This window comes from Eptatretus burgeri, chromosome 17 (genome assembly GCF_056783735.1).
Source record: "Eptatretus burgeri isolate ZD-2024b chromosome 17, Ebu_testis_v1, whole genome shotgun sequence".
Classification (NCBI taxonomy): domain Eukaryota; kingdom Metazoa; phylum Chordata; class Myxini; order Myxiniformes; family Myxinidae; genus Eptatretus; species Eptatretus burgeri.
In genome coordinates, this window is record NC_140977.1 from 43,532,548 (window position 1) to 43,554,823 (window position 22,276).

General features: G+C 40.8%; 1 long non-coding RNA gene and 1 pseudogene across 1 annotated transcript; one reads left to right on the plus strand and one right to left on the minus strand.

Annotated features, from left to right (window-relative positions):
* Positions 1-4,162: 4,162 nt before the first annotated feature.
* Positions 4,163-19,087, minus strand: LOC147009921 (uncharacterized). Its single transcript, XR_015052954.1, has 3 exons — positions 18,975-19,087; positions 13,155-13,380; positions 4,163-5,491 (listed from the first exon to the last, which is right to left on the minus strand). It is a non-coding gene; the product is annotated as an uncharacterized LOC147009921 (long non-coding RNA).
* Positions 6,889-7,029, plus strand: LOC147009922 (signal recognition particle RNA; annotated as a pseudogene).
* Positions 19,088-22,276: the final 3,189 nt, after the last annotated feature.

Below are 22,276 nucleotides of genomic sequence, written 5' to 3' on the forward strand. Positions count from 1 at the left end.
TCATTTTCCATGAATCATAATTTTACACACAACACAATAATCATAATTTTACATAACACAATAATCATCATTTTTCCATGACTCATCATTTTATACTCAACATCATAATCATCATTTTACACTCAATGCAACAAATATCATTAAACACTCAACACAATAATCATCATTTTCTAGAAATCATAATACTACACATTACACAATCATCATCATTTCACGCTCAACACAATAATAATCATTTTCCATTAATCCTCATTGTGCACACAACACAATAATCATCATTTTAAAATCATCGTCATCATCCTCATGACACAATGATAATCATTTTACACGCATTGAAACAATTATCATTTCAAACAGAACACAATAATCATAATTGTACACACAACGGAATATTCATCATTTCACAATAATCCTCATTTTACACACAACACAACATTCATCATTTCACAACAATCATCATTTTACACTCAATGCAACAATCATCATTTTGCACTCAACACAATAATAATCATTATCCATTTATCGTCATTTTACACTCAACACAATAATCATCATTTTACAATAACCATCATTTTCCACACAACAGAATAATCATTTTATAATCATCATCATCACACTCATGATACAACAATAATCATTTTATATGCAATGAAACAATTATCATCATTTTACACTCAATGCAACAATTATCATTTCACACAAAACACAATCATCATCATTTTACACACAACACAATAATCATCATTTTACACACAACACAATTATCATCATTTTACATGCAATACAATAATCATAAATTCACAATCAACACAATAAGCATCATTTTACACACAACACAATAATCATCATTTTACACACAACACAGAATCATCATTTTAAACTCAACTGAATAATCGTCATATTGCAAAAATCATAATTTTACACATGACACAATAATCATCATTTTACACTCAACTCAATAATCATCCTTTTCCATGAATCATTATTGTGCACACAACACAATAATCATCATTTTACACTCAATGCTACCATTTTCATTTCACATTCAACACAATAATAATCATTTTCCAATAACCATAATATTACACATTACACAATAATCATCATTTTGCACTCAACTCAATAATCATCATTTTCCATTAATCATCATTGTGCACACAACACAACACTCATCATTTTACACAGAAGACAATATTCATTATTTTACACTCAACACAATAATCATCATTTTAAACACAACACAATAATTATCATTTTCCAATAATCATCATCGTAATCATGACACAACAATCATCATTTGACATGCAATGAAACAATTATCATAATTTAACACTCAACGCAACAATTATCATTTCACACATAGCACAATCATCATGGTACACACAACACAATAATCATTTTACGCACAACACAATAATCATCATTTTCCATGAATCATTTATTTTACACTCAACACAATAATTATCAATTTTACACAACACAATAATCATCATTTTACCCACAAAACAACAATCATCATTTTACACTCAATGCAACAATTATCATATCATTTTACACACAACAAAATAATCATCATTTTCACAACAATCATAATTTTACCCACAATACACTCATCATCATTTTACAATCATCATCATCATACTCATGAGACAGCAATCATCATTTCACACGCAATCAACAATTTTCATCATTTTACACTCAACACAATAATCATCATTTTAAACTCAACACAATAATCATCATCATCATTCTCATGACACAACAATAATCATTTTACTCTCAATGCAAAAATCATCATTTTACACACAGCACAATAATCATAATTTTGCACTCAATGCAACAATTATCATTTTACACTCAACACAATAATCATCATTTTACACTCAATGCAACAAATATCATTTAACACTCAACACAATAATCATCATTTTCCAGAAATCATAATATTACACATTACACAATCATCATCATTTTACGCTCAACACAATAATAATCATTTTCCATTTATCCGCATTGTACACACAACACAATAATCATCATTTTAAAATCATCGTCATCATCCTCATGACACACCGATAATCATTTTACACGTAATGAAACAATTATCATTTCACACAAAACACAAAAATCATCATTGTACACACAACGCAAGATTCAACATTTCACAATAATCCTCATTTTACACACAACACAATATTCATCATTTCACAACAATCATCATTTTACACTGAATGCAACAATCATCATTTTACACGCAACACAATAATCATTTTACAACTCAACATCATCATTTTATCATCATTTTACACTCAACACAATCATTATAATTTTACACTCAACACAATAATCATCATTTTCCAGTAATCATAATTTTACACATCAGACAACAATCATCATTTTACACATGACACAATAATCATCATTTTCCAATAATAATCATTTTACACTCAACAGAATAATGATCATTTCACCCACAACACAATCATCATCATTTTACAATCATCATCATCATGCTCGTGACACAACAATCATTTTACACTCAATGCAACAATCATCATTTTACACACAACACATTAATCATCATTTGAGACACAACACAACAATAATCATTTTACACACATCAAACAAACACACAGGCATTTTTAAGGCCATTTTCCCAGTGAGAACAGGGGTTAGCATTGCAGCCCCCAAGACAATCTTAGTCACATCATGGTTCCCTTTTTTGAGAGAATGTTTTATGGCCGGATGCAGTTCCTGACGCCAACCCTTGATATGCAACACTCAATGCAACAATTTTCATTTTACACTCAACACAATAATAATCATTTTCCATTTATCGTCATTTTACACTCAACTCGATAATCATCATTTTACAATAACCATCATTTTCCACACAACAGAATAATCATTTTACAATCATCATCATCACACTCATGATACAACAATAATCATTTTCTATGCAATGAAACAATTATCGTCATTTTACACTCAATGCAACAATTATCATTTCACACATAACAGAATCATCATCATTTTACACACAACACAATTATCATCATTTTACACACAACACAATAATCATAAATTCACAATCAACACAATAAGCATCATTTTCCAGTCATCATAATTTTACACATGAAACAATAATCATCATTTCACACTCAACTCAATAATCATCATTTTCCATGAATCATTATTGTGCACACAACACAGTAATCATCATTTTACACTCAATGCTACAATTTTCATTTCACACTCAACACAAGAATCATCATTTCCTATTAACCATAATAAAACACATTACACAATAATCATCATTTTCCACTCAACTCAATAATCATCATTTTCCATTAATCATCATTGTGCACACAACACAATAATCATCATTTAACACACAACACAATATTCATCATTTTACACTCATCACAACAATCATAATTTTACACTCAATTCAATAGTTGTCATTTTACACACAACACAATAATCATCATTTTCCACACATCACAATAATCATCATTTTACAATCATCATCATCATACTCATGACACAACAATCATCATTTTACACACAACACAATAATCATCCTTTTACACATAACACAACAATAATCATTTTACAATCATCATCATCATACTCATGACACAACAGTCATCCTTTTACACGCAATGAAACAATTATTATTTCACACATAACACAATAATCATCATTTTACACACAACACAATAATCATCATTTTACACACAACACAATATTCATCATTTTACAATCATCATCATCATCATATTCATGACACAACAATCATCCTTTTACATGCAATGAAACAATTATTTCACACATAACACAATAATCATCATTTTACACTCAACACAATAATCATCATTTTACACTCAACACAATAATCATCATTTTCCATTCATCATCATTATACACACAACCAAACAATCATCATTTTACACTCATCATCATAATCATCATCATTTTACACACAACACAATAATCATCATTTTACACTCAACACAATAATCATCATTTTCCATTCATCATCATTTTACACACAACCAAACAATCATCATTTTACACTCAACAACAATTATCATTTTCACACAACACAATAATCATCATTTTGCAATCAACACAACAATCATCATTTTACACACAACACAAAAATCATCATTTTACACACAACACAATAATCATCATTTTACACTCAACACAATAATCATCATTTTCCATTCATCATCATTTTACACACAACCAAACAATCATCATTTTACACTCATCATTCTCATCATTATTTTACAATAACCATAATTTCAAACTCATGACATTAATCATCATTTCACAACAATCATCATTTTACAAACAACATGTGTAAAAAATTATTTTCCCCAGAACAAGCATCATCTCTCAATGTCGTTTATCTCAACCTCACTGTCGATCTGTATCCTCTTGGTTCCAGACTTCTTTCGTCATTCTCCCAGAGAAAGTTTGATTTTTTTTTTTTCGTTTTGTTTCACTTGGTTCAACTCAACATCCTGGCCAATCTGTAGAGGTGTTGAAGGCAAGAAACTCAGACTTTTTTGTCATCGTTGACCTTCACTGACACCTCAGTACAAATTGTGTATGTCTCCTTTGTTTTCTGATTTTTGTCGCATAATTATTGTTGCATCTCCATTGCATGCTGCTTGGTCTCAACTTCGTCTTAATTAATCAATATTGAATCGCATGATGTCTAACGTGTTTTTAAAAAATATTTATCAGGACAGTATTGAGTTTCATCATAGACGTTGACTCATCTGATGTGAAAGTTCCTCTTCCCTTTCACACTGGTGAGTTCTGGACTTGGTTCATTCATCCTTCGGCATGAACACCAACTCTTGCAATACATTGGTGCTTATTGGGCATATGTGAACTGGTTCATACTTAAGATTTTTTTTATTTTCTGTGCAGATACAATGTCCATATTCATGCAATCCCCATCATATATCCAGGTGATGAACATGAGTGGAGTTAAATTTCAAGTTCAGATTGACCCAATAATGCAGGTTTACATCTCTCTGCTGAAGCACATGAAACGCATTATCAAAGGTAGCGAGCGTTTGTGTTGGAAGGCAGCATTATTTAAAATTAACCAAATCTCAATAAAACTCTCAACTTTAACAGAGAAGATGCTGGAGGAGAGTGGAGTCAGAGCTGTTCGGTGGCGTGTTGAACTCGTCGGTCGGTATGGGATCGGCAGAGAGGATGAAAGGTGAAAGGGAAGAGAGAACAAGCGACTGAAATGCCACAAGTCATATCGCCATATGCTTATTTTGATGAAGCAAAAGGAGGTTTTTCATTCCCTCATCTCCCTCTCTTACCTCTTCTTGTACATATGCATGGTGTGCGCTCGAGCCCAACCAGCGTTGGCATTTACATCACACCGCTCGACTTGTCCCCTGACTTGTGACCTATGGATCAGTTACTCTCATTCCTCTGTGTGACAGCATCCCTGTATTTGCACATTTGAGAACGATATTAATGCCAATGTTTCCAATTCCAACGATATTAATGCCAATGCCACCAAGAGCAGACTTGTCCTTTCTGACATTGTAGTCGCCTCTTTGCCATTTGTACTTTCAGGACATGTATAAGTCAAGCCTAGCGTTGGCTTCACAGTTATCTTAGCAGTTATGGTGGTGGCTTGTGATCCAAGGAGCTTGCGTTCGAGCCCCGTTGGCCGCTGAATTAACTAACACCAGGGTGTTGACTCAGCTTGTCATCCTTCTGAGGTCGGTGGGGCACTGCATCAGTGGCAGAACTGCTCTTCTAACCAATGATGCAACCAGCAGTCAAAAAGGCTGTACACGATGGGAACATACAAGTCAAGCAATTTTAATACCATGTGGGTCTGAGTTTGGATATTTCCTCTCAAACCACAGAAATACAGGGTGTTCCAAAAAGACCTGGACAATTTTGGTTGTTAATATATTTAGAACCACAAATGATACAATTATTTGTGAATAATGACTATTTGGTGAATACATGTTGTGGACTTTCACTTTTGTTTATTCGACTGCCAATCAACTTTGATTCCTTTTTCCATTCCAACCCTCACTATTTTAACTGTTGTTCTGGTTTATTGCCTTCCTTTAACACCAAACACAAGTAATGTTTTACAGCCAATCCTGAGACAGGCATGGTTTTGTGTCTTTCAGGTCTCTGTACAACCTATCATGACAATGTGAACGATGAGTTCACCTCATCACAGGAAATAGTTGAGAGGACCACCACGGCATTCGTGAACTCATGCCATGGTCCTGAAAACTGTGAGACTCAGCCAATGGATTATGTACACCCATGATGCCCTTGGTAAATGGAGGAACGTTTGAAAATGGACTGTGATTGTTTTGAAACCTTTGATGAAAAAAGTCAAACATGTTTACCACCCCTCCCCCTGTCCCCTCATAAAAATATTTTAGAATTCTGAAACTTTTTTTTTAGGATGTGTGTATTTATGTACTGTAAAGACTTGCAGTTGGGAATAAAATCACATGAATTCAGCTTGAGTTCTCGAACCTTTAATTGAACAAACAATTAGTGAACGTTTCGACCAGCAACATGAAACAAATGTGCATCTGCTGACCTTTCTCAAGAGTGAAGGAATAATTCGAAACCCACCTTTATCAACCTAAAGATGGGGGTGGGTAAAGCCCCTCTCCCTTCTTTGGGTTAATAAAGGGGTGTTTGATAAACCACCCCACCAATCGTTGAATAATTGTTTGTTCAAGTCAAGGTTGGAGAACCCAAGATTAATATATATATATATATATATATATATATATATATATATATATATATATATATATATATATATATATATATATATATATATATATATATATATATACCGGGCGTAGTGGCGTGCGCCTGTAATCCAGCTACTCGGAGGCTTGGGTTGGAGGATCGCTTGAGGACGGGAAATCTGCGCTGGGCCACGCTATGAGAGGGTGTAGGGCAGCCCGGAATCATGGCGAAACCCAATCCTTATCCCTGTGTCGTAAGAGGCAAACCAGGGTTGTCGTAAGACCAGGGTTGCGTCAGGAAGGGCATCCGGCGTAAAACCTATGCCAAATCAGTGTGCGGATCATAACGGATGATCCGCTGTGGCGACCCCTAACGGGAGCAGCCGAAACTCGAACAACATATATATATATATATATATATATATATATATATATATATATATATATATATATATATATATATATATATATATATATATATATATATATATATATATATATATATATATATATATATATATATATATATATATATATATACATATATATATATATATATATATATATATATATATATATACATATATATACAGTATATGGTAATTCTCAAGGGTAAATCGAAAAGGTAGTTCCACAGGGGTCTAAAAGGGGTTGAAGGGGTAATTCTAAAGGGTTATTCAAAAGGGTAAGTCTGAAGGGTAATTCTAAAGGGTAATTCTGAAGGGTAATTCTGAAGGGTTATTCTAGAGGGTAATTCTAAAGGGAAATTCTAAAGGGAAATTCTAAAGGGTAAGTCTCAAGGGTAGTTCTAAAGGGTAGTTCTAAAGGGTAGTTCTAAAGGGTAATTACAAAGGGGTCTAAAATGGGTCGAAAGGGTAATTCTAAAGGGTGTCCAAAGGATTATTCTGCAGGGTTGTTTTCAAGTGTTCTAAAGGATTCTCAAGTGTTCTCAAGTGTGCCAAGGGTTCTCATGGGTAATTCCAATGGATAATTCTAATGGGTAAGTCAAAAGTGCAATTCCAAACGGTAATTTCAAAGGAGTTGAAAGGGTAATTCTAATGAGTAATTCTAATGGGTAATTCTATTGGATAATTGAAAAGGGGTCGAAAGGGTAATTCTAAAGGATAATTCTATTGGATAATTTTAAAGGGGTCGAAAGGGTAATTCCAATGGGGTCTAAAGGGTAATTCTCAAGAGTAATTCTAAAGGGTAATTATAATAGGGTCTAAAGGGGACTGAAGGGTAATTCTCAAGGGTAATTCCAATGGGGTCGAAAGGGTAATTCTAAAGGGTAATTCTAATGGGGTCTAAAGGGTAATTTGAAAGGGTAATTCCAATGGGGTCTAAAGGGTAATTCTAATGGGGCCTAAAGGGTAATTCCAAAGGGTCATTCTAAAGGGTAATTCTAATGGGGTCTAAAGGGTAATTCTAAAGGGTAATTCTAATGGGGTCTAAAGGGTAATTCTAAAGGATAATTTGAAAGGGGTCTAAAGGGTAATTCTAAAGGGTAATGCCAAAGGGGTGGTCTTGAGGGTAATTCTAATGGGTTCTGAAGGGTGATTATAAAGGGTGATTCTGAAGAGTAAGTCTAATTTTTTTAATCTAAAGGGTAATTCTAAAAGCTAATTTGAAGGGGTTCAAAAGCATAGTTTGAAAGGGTTCTCAAGGGTAAGTCTAAAAGGTAAGTCTAATGGGTAATTTTAAAGGAGTCTCAAGGGTAATCCTAAAGCGGTTGAAAGGGTAATTATAAAGGGGTTCGAAAGGGTAAGTCCAAAGGGAAAGTCTCATGGGTAATTTTAAAGGGGTGTAAAGGGTAATGCTGAAGTGGTGGTCTGAAGGGGTGTAAAGGGGAATTCTAAAGGGTTCCAAATTGGTCTAAAGGGTAATTCTAAAGGATTCCAAAGGGTAATTCTGAAGTGTTCTCAAGGGATCTGAAGGATAATTCCAAAGGGTAATTCAAAGGTCTTCTAAAGATCTAATTTGAAAGCCTAATTCTGAACAAGTCTTAAGGGAAATTCTAAAGTGGTTGTAGTGGTGACTCCACACCCCCAGGAATATCTCTGACTACGGCTTCCCTCCACTCCAACCTCATGTTTCTATGTGTACTGTACCGTCCACCTCACAGTGATGACTCCATCTACACCTCACTATCCGAAAATATGGACCAACTTCTATCTTCTCATCCAAACTCTCTCTTCCTCATATGTGGCGACTTCAATTGTCATCATGCCAGTTGGCGAGGTGTGGGTACCTCTCTCACCTGTCATGGCACCTCAGCAAAAGCTTTCTGCGACTCATTGGGACTGACTCAATCAGTCAACTTCCCTACCAGGATCTTAACCAATGATACTCCATCTCTTCTGAATCTGATTTTGACAAATTTCCCTGACAATATCTGCAGCTCTTCCTCCGCTCCAATTGGTTCTTCTAACCACGTCCTTGTCAAAGTGGACATCTCTCTGGCTATTATCAGAGAAACACCTCACCGCCGTCGAGTCTGGTATTTCACTCAAGCCGACTGGCAGGGTCTCCAAGCGGCTCTTTAACTTATAGACTGGTCTCCTATCGCTACTTTCTCCAACATCAACTCATCCTGGGAATTCTTTCAAAGAAACTTGCTCTCTCTCATGCACAGATTTATCCCCTCTCGTCTTCAGTTGTCTTACCCTTCCTCCCGCCCTTGGTTCACTGAAGCTTGGGGTGAGGCAGTTGTCTTGAAACAACTTGCCTTTGCCTCATGGAAAGCAAACCCAACTGAGGGAAATCTCAGTTCCTTCCAGAAAGCTCGGAACAAGTGTGTATCTACCCTCAGGAGAGCCAGAAAACAACATCTTTCTCATCTCAAGTCTGAACTTTCAAACCTCTCTCCCTCCTCAAAATCCTGGTGGTGTCGAATCAAATCTGTTTCTGGTGTATGTTCCCCCTCCATCCCCTCCCTTACCTCAAATGGCCACACTGCTGATACCGCACATGAAAAAGCTGAATGCCTAAACTCGGTGTTTGCAGCTTAATCTTGTGTCCAAAACCCATCGCTTTCTGTACCCACCTTACCCAGTCGCACCCAACTGTCCCTGGACTCTGTGTCCTTTTCTCCTGACAAGGTGGAGAGCTTGCTGTCAAACCTCAACTCAGATTCTGCAACCGGTCCAGACGGCATCAGCCCACGTGTCCTCAAAGCCTGCTCTTCTGCTCTTGTTCACCCTCTCTCTGTTCTATTCACCCTCTCATTTGCTAAAGGTCATCTGCCATCTGCTTGGAAATCAGCAAACATCACTGCCCTGCACAAAAAAGGTGCAAAACAGATCCATGCAATTACAGACCAATCAGCCTTCTACCAAACATCAGCAAGGTTATGGAATCCATCATCGCTTCAGACATCAAATCCTTCCTCTTCTCCAATGGCTTGATTTCTGATCATCAATTTGGTTTCAGACCAGGTCACTCTACCCTGGATATGCTGCTTCTGCTCTCCCAACAATGGATGGAAGTCCTCAATGCCAGACAGGAAATCCGAGCCATATCCCTGGACATATCGCGTGCTTTTTACACAGTCCGGCACCTTGCCCTGCTCACCAAACTCTCTTCCTATGGTATCCAAAGCCACGTCCACTCATGGCTCGCAGAGTTCTTCTCCTGTCACAGTCACCGTGTGGCCCTAAATGGAATTCTTTCATCCCCTCTTCCTGTCCAGGCTGGAGTTCCTCAAGGTAGCGTTCTGGGCCCTGTTCTTTTTCTGCTTTTCATCAATGATCTCTCCGACTCTGGAAAATCCTCTATATCTCTTTGCTGATGTCTCCACCCTCTGCCGTACCCTCCCAGCTTTCTCGGCTTCACGCTGTAGAAACCAAGGCATTTCGGATCATTGGCATCTCCAGCAATGAGGCTGAGTCTTTGGGCCTCTCACTCAATCACCGCAGGTTGGTCGATGGTCTTTCTGTCTTCTACCGTCTCCTCTCCAGCCTCGCCCCCCTGCTCTCTCTGTGATTTGTCCCCACCACAATTTCCGCAGGGCGCTCAAGGTCCACCAACAACCCCCTTCTGGTAAAACTACCAAAATCACGAATCACTGCTCACCTTCACTCTTTCATTCCTCTTTTTTCCCGCCTTTGGAATAAACTCCCTCACTCTATTCAATCCCATTCTTCCCTCCAGGCCTTCAAAACAGCTGTTCACTACGACCTCTCATCATCCCCCATCCAAATCCTCGATCTTTTCTACCCCCGATAATCCACGCAAGCCCACCTCCTTCAAATTCCCTGCTTTCCTTCCTGAAAGTCCCTGTAATGTCCATATTCTATTCCCCATGTTCCCCGTCCCATCCCTCTCCCTTCCACAGATCTCCTAATGTCTCTCTCTGTTCCCCACTGTGTTGTCCTTCCCACTCCCTCCCCTCTTGTATCATGCCCCCCTTGATGTGCGTTGTGTGTTCGCTCTCACACGAGCCTCGCCAAGGTATCCAAAAAAATAAAAAGATAAAAAAGGGTAAACCTAAAGGGAAAGTCTCATGGGTAATTCTTATGGGTAATTTTAAAGGGGTCTAAAGGGTAATGCTGAAGTGGTGGTCTGAAAGGGTGAAAAGGGCAATTCTAAAGGGTTCCAAATGGGTCTAAAGGGTAAATCTAAGGGATTCTAAAGGGTAATTCTGAAGTGTTCTCAAGGGATCTGAAGGATAATTCCAAAGGGTAATCCAAAGGTCTTCTAAAGGGTAATTTGAAAGCCTAATTCTGAACAGGTCTAAAGGGAAATTCTAAAGGGGTTGTAGTGGTGACTGCCTTTTTACATTCATCATTTCCTACATACACAGATGTGCAGACAGAGTTAATCCACCAAGCTTGTTCCTTACGTGCTGATGTTCTGATTACAAATGCTGAACGGTGGGGCGTGGTTTAAAACCATTAATAACAAATCAACCTCGAATACTTTTCCATGCGAGGGTGGGAAAAGGATTTAAAAAGGAAAGAAGATATACCGGGGAGAGGAGCCAAGTTATTATGAAGCTTTAAGAAGTACCAGCACTGCTCGGTTCTTTTGGCTTCCTGGTTCTCTTCGTTTTCCCTCTTGACTATCAGCAGTTCCTACCTTGCTTCCCATGGGCTACTCGCGTCGAGTCGGTCAACGCCTTCCTATTTTGAAAGACAAACTTTCCTACTTTGCAGGTCTTTGTATTCATCCTGGTTTCTGAGGAACATCAGCAGCATCTCGGTGGAACCACCACAGACGAACTTTCCTATTTCCCGGACTTGGTTATTTTTCATCTGCTGAAAATCAACATTGTGTGATATGTTCTCCACCAGTGTTTTCGACCTGGGTTCCGAGGAGCATTGGCCACACGCATCTCGACTGAACTGTCAACTCTACTCCCATTTAACTATGTTTGCTGAGCATTATGCAGAATGGGGGACCGCCAGCGTTCATCTCACCACTGTATAACCATAAGTGAGTGGAAATTCGCACACATAATTTCAACAGGGTAATTCAAAAGTGGTCCAAAGGGTATTTCTAATGGGTTTTAAAGGGTTACTCTAATGGGTTTCGTTCGTTTCTCGGCTTTGCCTATTTCATATTAAAATGCCAAACTGAACTGCTTCCTTTGGACACAAGGAATTTAGGTGCAGAAGGAGGCCATTTGGCCCATCATGCCTGCACCACACCAATACCAGATTTAATCAATCTGTTGATACCCATTTGCTTCGTGTGCAGCCTTTTTGGCTTCTACACTGGTATTCATTTCGTCCACCTCGGAAGGATGACATGCTGAGTCAACCCCCTGTTGTGAATTCAGCTGGCAATGGGGCTTGAACTCAGGATCCTAGGATCCCAAGCCACCACCTTAATCACGACGCCAACACCAGGTCACACAGGTGCCAATTTTAAAATATGAAAGGCACATCCAACCAAAAAAGTATCTAGATCTACCCTGCTAATTTAAGTAACAAGTAAAGCAGCCTCAGTAACAGGCGACGTTTAACCTCTTCCCAGTGAGCTTCCTCAGGCCAAGAGGCCCCACATCTCTGTACATGTCCACTTTTATTCCCGAGGCGACCACTCATTTCCGGTCACATGACGGTGTGTGACATTAATGGGGGAGTGTTTTTATTTTGCTGAACCTCAAGCAAATAAACGTCAAATCGCATCACCGATGGCCAACTCTGCTCTTATTATGACTTACTCGTGATCTGGTGTTGTATGTGTGGGGGTGAGTAGGTGTGTGTATGCTTGTTGCTAGTTTGGTGTTTCTGGGGCACGGACATGGCTGGTTTCACGTCTGGGTTAGACGTGACGAGGTGTGGGTTGTGTGTTGGAATTCCCATCAGGTGTTGTGTATGTGTAGGTAGGGTGTTGGGGACCGAATGTTGTTTTCCTGCTCACCTTCTCGAGTTGTTTGCACAATCCAGTTTTTTGCCATTTGTATCAGAGGTGTGTACTGTGTGGACATTTCCACAGTCTCCCCAGTAGTAAGTCGATGGTCTCCCGAGTAGGTGTGTCCACGACGGTCTTCCCAGAAGTTATGTCCATGACGGTCTCCCCAGTAGGTGTATCCACAGTCTCCTCAGTAGGTGTGTATTGTGTGGGTATGTTCATTTGCCAAGGAAAGCTGCAGAAAACAACCAAGAAAGCTACCCAAGGTAATCTTGCCTGGGTTCTTCTGCAGCTGCAGACATTCACAAGTAGCAGACAGATGAGAATCCCAATGCCACATGCCCCCCCCCCTTAGTACAGGCATTTAAGCAGAAATATTTGGTCAACCTCACACAAATTGCAACAAAAGCAAACTCAACAGATTTTTGTTCCTGAATATGTCCTCAGTGACAGAAAAAAAGTCCTAAGGGATCCTCCGGGGGGAAAGTCCTGAAATTATGGAAATCCAATATGGCCACCACCCAGCTTTGGCGAAAATGTGAAAATTGTAAAGATTGATATTTTAATATGTAAATATGTTTTTCTGCATTCTAATTGTTTCTAGTTATGGTCAGTATATTGATATACAAGAATAATTGTAAAAAAGTGGAATGTATTGAGGATAAAATAAAAAATTAAAGCTTTTTTGTCCAAAAATGTCAATATTTTTTTCCCTAAAAAATATTTTGACTTGAGAAAGTTTGTTCATATAAGAACATATGTATCCCCAGGCATACATACTACATATTTCCAGATACAGGGACATTAGTACTATCCTCTGGTGAAAGAATTAACACAATATTAATTTTTATTGAATTTATTACCATTTGCCTACCCCGACCCTCTTAATTTGAAATATGTGCACTTTGTGCGTATTCGGTCCAAACAAAGGATAAACGCCTGGCTATAGCTAATACATTAATAGGATTAAGACAAATTCTGATTTTAAATACCATAGCTATGTTTATTTGTTAATATAACATGGTCAGTTCAAACTTTTAAAAAATTATACTAATTCTGGATTTTTATTTTCAGGCATGGAGGGACCTGAACGGTGTGCCATCTGTAAACAGGATGCAGGAGGCCCATCAGCTTCAACTCTAACAGAAAAGGGGTGTTCAGCCATCAACCAGGCCAGCAGCGCAAGGAAAGACAGCATTCACACTGTACCTGGGGAAAGGGTGCACAAAGACTGCCGGCGTATATACTGCAACCCACATCAGAGAGCCAAGGATACCAGGAAAGAAGAGTCAAAGGCCAGTACAAGCAGATGTACTTAGGCCATCTGAGGAGGGGTTTTCTTTCAACACTGATTGGCTTTTCTGTAGTAGACCAGCCAAGTTTGGGAGGAAGCGGAAGACACAGGATGTGCTTCAAGTAAAGACAATTGAATTGAAGTACACGCTCCTGGCAATGTGCCGCGAACGAGCCGATGTTTGGTCAGATGCTGTGAAGGTACGGATTCTGCATGTGCATGACTTGCACGCAGCAGATGCAGTTTACCACCAGACATGCAGTGTTAACTTTCGCACAAATAAACAGATACCAATAGCTCAGATGACGGACACTGAAGAATCCAAGAGGACAAAGCTTGGACGGCCTCGAGGCGATGAGAAGACAGCAGCATTCTTGCAAGTGGCAAGATATCTTGAGGAAAATTATGAGCAGATCACCATCAATGATCTCGTTGACCTCATGACACAGAAACTGGCAGGCACTCACCACGAAGCATACAGCTACACCCACATGAAGGCGAGGCTGTGGGAACACTTTGGTGAAAGGATAATCCAAACTGCGATCAACGGCAAGCTGAACGTGGTCACCTTCAGGACAACAGCCAGGGCAGTGCTTCAGGAATATTACAACAACCAGCAGCAGGAAAAAAACACCACTGAAGAGAAAATCAAGCTTGTACAGGCCGCTGCCAAACTCATCAATGAAGACATTAAAACCATTGAAACATCCCATGAAGTCTACTCATGTGGTGATGACCTGCAAGCGCAAGAGGCTGGCATTAAATACTTACCAGATACTCTGCTGGTACTGCTTGAAGGACTGTTTGTGGGAAAGAAAGATGGTGTTAAAGTGGCTTCAATTGGGCAAGCCATAGTGCAGGCAACTAGACCCAGAGTCTTACTGGCACCAAAGCAGCTTGGGTTGGGTGTGCAGCTATATCAGCACTTCGCATCACGATTTCTCATTGACTCCCTTCAGCATCACGGGTTCTGCTGTTCATATGAAGAGGTGCATCAGTTTGAATGAAATGCTGCTCAGTTACATGGAACAGACATCCCTAACCTGACAACAGAGTTTGTGCATTATGCAGTTGACAATGTGGACCATAACATTCGCACACTGGATGGCCATGGCACATTCCATGGCATGGGGATGATTGCCGCCGTCACCCCTGGAACCAGATCAGGCCGGCCAATACCCAGGGCTAAGGTGACGTCTCGTGATGTCACAATGGTTGGAAGGGTGCAGATACAGTACCACAAGGAAGAAAGTCACGGGATGACAGCAGTGACGTACCAGAAACTTGTCAACCTAAAAGCCCTGAACTGCTCTGAAAATCTTGATGTTCTGTGGAAGACATCCATCTTGTTTGGGTCCCCCAGACCTGCATGGTCAGGAATGATGCAATTCATACACAAGGGTGACCACCCTGGAAAGGCGGCTATCATGTTTCTGCCCATGATAGACATGAACTCGAGTGACAGGTGGTAGGAGACCAGGTGATGGACAGAGTAAAACCTCATAAAAGTGTCCATGTCGGTGGAAGGTATTAAATATTTAATGTAGAACAACCCATTTTCAACGTTTTTTTTTTTGTCCAGGAGACAAAATCAGTATCAGGTAAAAAAAAATTTTCGGGACAAAAAATTGACATTTTTGGACAAAAAAGCTATAATTTTTTATTTTACCCTCAATACATTTCACTTTTTTTATAATTATTCTTGTATAGCAATATACTGACCATAACTAGAAACAATTAGAATGCAGAAAAACATATTTACATATTAAAATATAAATCTTTACAATTTTCTCATTTTCCCCGAAGCCGGGTGGCGGCCATATTGGATTTCCATGATTTCAGGACTTTCCCCCCAGAGGATCCCTTAGGACTTTTTTTCTGTCACTGAGGACATATCCAGGAATCAAAATCTGTTGAGTTTGCTTTTGTTGCAATTTGTGTGAGGTCATCCGACATTTTGCCTGTACTACTTGGCCACTGGACCAGTAAATTAAGGAGATCCTAGCCCACTGGGGAAATTGATTAGGTGAGAGGTGATTTGTTATTCCCTCCAATTGTGGGTGAGAGTCGTGATTCGGTCATTACGGGTGAGATACTTGACATATTTCAGCCGTGTGTGTCTGTGTGTTTGCTCTAATTTTCCAGCCACACCTTTTGAGCCACATGGTTCAAACTTGCCATGAATACTGTTCACTCTCCTCGGGTGGTTTTGCATGATAAACCTCCCCTACAACACCACACCCCACCCCCACCATGTGTTTGTTTCCATCTACCGGATACACCCTTTCACCCACAGGGCTCGCTCACACTTGGCATAAAGGGTGTCCACTCTCCCAGGATCGTTAAGCACTTTGCCTCACCTCCTGCCCCAACACAACCCCCATACCACCCCACCCCAACCCCCCCCCCCCCCCCACACACACACAAACACACACACACCATTGGTGTTTGCTTACATGTACCGGGTACACCCTTTCACCCATGGAGCTCATTCACACATGGCATGACGTGTCCACTCCCTCAGAAGAGCTCCTGTGCCAACTCCACCCCCATTATCTCCTAACTGTGTGTGTTTCTTCTGATTTACCAGTCACATTCTTTGACAAATGGTGCATGTGGAAGAAGAAGAAGAAAAAAATTATATTCATGTACTGTACTCTCAATTATAACTAGCTGAAACCCCGTCACAGACGGATTCCGTTCATTCAACCACCCTCACCAGCTCACACACACTCGAGGGACATGGACTGGACAGGGTGTGCTTGCCCCTGCCTACTCATCCCCCACCCCTGCCCCATTCAATTTGCTTCCCCCGCCCAAAAATGTAATTACCCCGGCCCCGCCTCTTCACTCCCCGCCCCCTGTCTCTTGATTCCCCGCCCCACTTGCCCCCTCCCCTCTGTCCACCCCCAACACTTAACCCCACCTAATTCACCCCAGCCCCCGCCCACTCATCCCCCGCCCCATTTCCCCCGTCTCCCACTTTCAATTTGCTTACCTCCACCCAAAAATTTGCTTACCTTGTCCCCCGCCTCTTCACTCCCTGCCCCCGTCTCTTCATCCCCCGCCCCCGCCTCTTCACTCCTCGCCCCCATCTCAACGAAAAGTGTTTATTCTGCTTCAGATTTGAAGTTTGACTTTTGCCACTATGTGCGATGCACTCTTACAGGTACGAAGTTTCTTTCAGTCCAGGTCACAGTACCGAAAAAAACGTGACGCGACCGCTAGGAGGAGCACAATATTGGTCCTTCAGTATTAATATATAGATAGATAGAAGATACAGTAGACGCCACTTTATCAATCCACGGTTATAAAATCCAGCCACTGATTGTGACCAACATGAGTTGGAACGGAATTTTACATCGAGAAATCCTCCGTTTAATAAATCCACCTGCTTGGCACGTGCGCGGTCTCAACCTAAGCTTGATGTAGTATGCGCAGAGTGAAAAAAAACAAAAAAACAACAACAGCAACTGGTGACGGACTTCGAATCCCTCCGACCCCGAATCCCAATAGCCAAGGGAAGAAAGCGACGACGAACCCGAGCCGATGCCAACAGCGGCAGAGATGCGGACGGCACTCGCCAAATTGGACAGGGGAATGCAGCTCTCAGGTTTTGCCCATCCCGATTTCCGCCACGTGACGGATTCAATAAAGGAACATTTGCGCAAAACCTTCCCTCCCAAGCAAGCGACCTTGGAGAGATTCTTTTAAACAATCCCCTTGTCACCATTTTATAAATCAATGTTTTTGTAGCATAAAGCAGTGTTTAACGACATTCACTTTTTGTCTTATCTATCCAGTAGGTGGCTGAAAATAGGTTCTCCGCTTAATAAATCCAGCCGGTTAATAAATCCAAACGGCGTGGTCCCATGGTGGATTTATAAAGCGGCGTCTACTGTACAATGTTTCTTGTTACATTTTTTTGTGTCAAATTCACATTCTGAGGTAGTCACCATGTGCAGAAGAGGATTTTACATTGCAGACACTATTTTTGAGGAGTGTAATTAGTAATTACACCTCTCAGCAGTAACGTTCTGACGACGGACGTAATGGCGTCAGCAAATAACCGATGATGTCATGACGTCCTGACGCCTCTCAGCGGTGACGTCACACGTAGCCATGTAAATGAATGTAAAACGAAAAGTGTTTATTCTGCTTCAGAGTTGAAGTTTGGCAATTGCCACTATGTACGATGCACTCTTACAGGTACCACGTTTCTTTCACTCCAGGTCGCAGTACCGAGAAAAACGTGACGCGACCGCAAGGAGCACAAAATTGGTCCTTCAGTATGAATATATAGATTGTTGCTGGTGCTTTATAAATTTAATTTTTATGGTTTCGTCGAATTGGCTGTCAATTGTGTTTCCCTTTTGTCTGGGTGTTGAAAGTGGGAAATGTCTTGCTGTGCGACAGGGTAGCCTGGTTGATGGCACTGCAACTTTCGCCATGATTATGTCATTCTATTTCACCCAGTGGACACGTATTGCAGTTTGAGTTATTTTGCCTAATGCTTATCAGACCCATGTACTCACTGCCTTTTATATACACAAGTCCTTGTATTCATTCTTTTGGTTGTCTGCTTTTAGTATGTTGTCTGATTCTCACCAAAGCCAGCTGAAAGTCACCATGTTCTCTCTCCCTCTGCACTCCCACGAAAGCATATAAATGTCAGAAAATGTAAACTAAGCGTAGTGCAAATCATTGTGGATGTTTACCATATCAGTGTTTTGGACTCTGTGGTACCGCAAATAAATGTTGTCTGATCAAATGTACTTTTCGTTGTGGACAGTGAATTAATTATTTCTTACAAATTGAGTAATATAATTTACACCAGGTCGGTTAATAGATCAAAGAGAAAATTCCACAACATGCACAAACTGGGTATCAAGAGTGTTCACTCTCACCAGGATGGTTTTGCACGATGACCTGCTTCTCCAACAATGTCCAAACCCCCACCCCTCCCTTCTGTGCAACACACCAAAATCGATATAACACTAAAAAAATCTATAGAGACTAAATGAATCTATATAGACAACATTTGAGCCACAAAGCACGGGATGGAGGACAAAAAGCAGAGAAAATGTTCAGGGAAACAGCTACCCCCATTGACAGTCGATGGATCGTGTCTGACAACCCGTATCTGACATGGAGATTTAACTCCCACCTCAATGTGAAGCTGTGCAGCAGCATCAAGTCAATCAACTATGTGTTAAAGTATGTCCACAAGGGTTGTATTGTGACATGGCCATCTACAGACTTAATTGTGATAAGCTCAGAGATGAGGTGCAGATTATCAGACGATCAGACAGATTATTATCAATGTGTGATCATTACACAATGTCAAGGCTCGTATAAGAGCAAACACACAGAACGTATAACAAGGGGATGGGAGAGGGAAGCAGAAAACAGTGGGAAATGGACATATGAGGAGATCTGTGGATGGGGCGGGGTACACGGGGTAAACAAGATGGACACTGCAGGGACTTTCAGGAAGGAAAGCAGGGAATTTGAAGGAGGTGGGTTTGGGGTGGATTAATGGGGGTAGAAAAGATAATGGTTTTGGATGGGGGAAGATAAGAGATATAAGAGACACTAACAGCTGTTTTGAAGACCTTGAGGGAAGAGTGGGATTGAAGAGTGTGTGGGAGTTTGTTCCAAAGGCGAGAAAAAAAGAGGAATGAAAGAAGGTGAGCAGTAATTCTTGATTTGGTAGTTTTACCAGAAGGGAGTTGCTGGCGGACCTTGAGCACCCTGCGGAAATGTGTGGGACAGATAGCAGACAGAGCGGGGGGGGGCAAGATCGGAGAGGAGACGGTAGAAGACAGAAAGACCACCAACCTGCCTGCAGTGAGAGAGTGAGTTGGACAGATCATTGATGAAAATGAGAAAAAGCATTGAGCCCAGAACACTACCTTTAGGAACTCCAGAGCCTGGATAGGAAGAGGGGATGAGAGAACTCCATTTAGGGCCATACGTTGACTGCGACAGGAGAGGAAGTCTGTGAGCCATGAGTGGAGATTGCCTTGGATACCATAGGAAGAGAGTTTTGTGAGCAGGGCAGGGTGCCAGACCATATGGTAAGCACGCAATATGTCTAGGGAGATGGCTCTAATCTCATGTCTGGCATTGAGGACCTCCATCCATTGTTGGGAATGCAGGAGCAGCAAGTCGAAGGTAGAGTGACCTGGTCTAAATCCAAATTGATGATCGGAAATCAGGCCTTTGGAGAAGAGGAAGGATTTAATGTCTGAAGCAATGATGCATTCCATAACCTCGCCGGTGATTGAGAGAAGGCCGATTGGTCTGTAGTTGCAGGGATCTGTTTTTGCACACTTTTTATGCAGGGCAGAAATGTTTGTTGATTTCCAAGCAGATGGCAGAAGACCTTGAGCAAATAAGAGGGTGAATAGAACAGAGAGAGGGTGAGCAAGAGCAGAGGAACAGGTTTTTAGGACACGTGAGCTGATGTCGTCTGAACCGGTTGCAGAATATGAGTCGAGGGTTGACAGCAAGCTCTCCACCTTGTCAGGAGAAAAGGACACAGAGTCCAGGGACAGCTGGGTGTGACTGGGTAAGGTGGGTACAGAAAGCGACGGGTTTGGGACACAAGATTTAGAAAAAACACAGAGTTATGGCATTCAGCCATTTCATGGGCAGTGTCAGCTGTACGGCCATTTGAGGTAAGGGAGGGGATGGAGAGGGAACTTACACCAGAAACAGACTTAACCAGATGCCACCAGGATTTAGAGGAGGGAGACAGGTTTGAGAGTTCTGACTTGAGATTAGAAAGGTGTTGTTTCCTGGCTCTCCTGAGGGTAGCTACACACATATTCTGAGCTTTGTTGAAGGAACTGAGATTGCCTTCATTTGGATTTGCCTTCCATGAGGCGAAGGCAAGTTGTTTCAGGACAACTGCCTCACCACAAGCTTCAGTGTACCATGGGCGAGAGGAAGGTTATGACAACTGAAGATGAGAGGGGATAAATCTCTGCATGAGAGAGAGCAAGTTTCTTTGAAATAATTCCCAGGACAAGTTGATGTTGGGGAAAGTAGCAATGCGAGACCAGTCTATAAGTTTGATGGCTGCTTGAAGTCCCTGCCAGTCAGCCTGAGTGAAATGCCAGACTCACGGCGCTGATGACCAGCATTGGCAATTTTTGCATGCAAAAAGCTTCAGAAAGCTGTTCTCCATCAACACTGCACTCACTCTTCACCATCTTGCTCACAACTTGTGACCTTGGAAACCCATCCATGCTGTGGGAACATAACAAGCAATGCATGGTGGAAGATGCTCCATATGAATGTCGCTTGAAAGCAAGACGGCCAGACATGGATTACAATGACTACATCTTCAATGAAGCACTCATGCGTTTGTCAGACTCTGTGGAGGTCATGGCAGACCAGACGCTGGATGTGTATGGATTGCCAACTCCAGAGCGATATCAAGATGACAACAGACTCGAAATAAATTCTTCAAGAGAAGTCTTATGACTGACTGTGTCACACTTCTTAATCACGTTGAACAAACAGAGCCACAGCTTGCGGAAGACCAAATGGTTATTGATAACAATGTGATGGCACACATCAATTCTGAGAGAGGAATAATCTTCTGGGTTGCACCTGGTGGCACAGGGAAAGCATTCCTCATAAACCTCATTCTCACAAAAGTTCATTCCAGTGGTCATGTCACGTTGGCAGCTGCAAGGAGTGAGATTGCTGCCCAGCTTCTTCAAGGCAGACAAACAGCTCATTATACATTTAAAATCCCACTCAACCTGACAGGCACAGAAACACCAATGTGTGCCATAAAACGTGGCTCGACTTTGGCATCCCT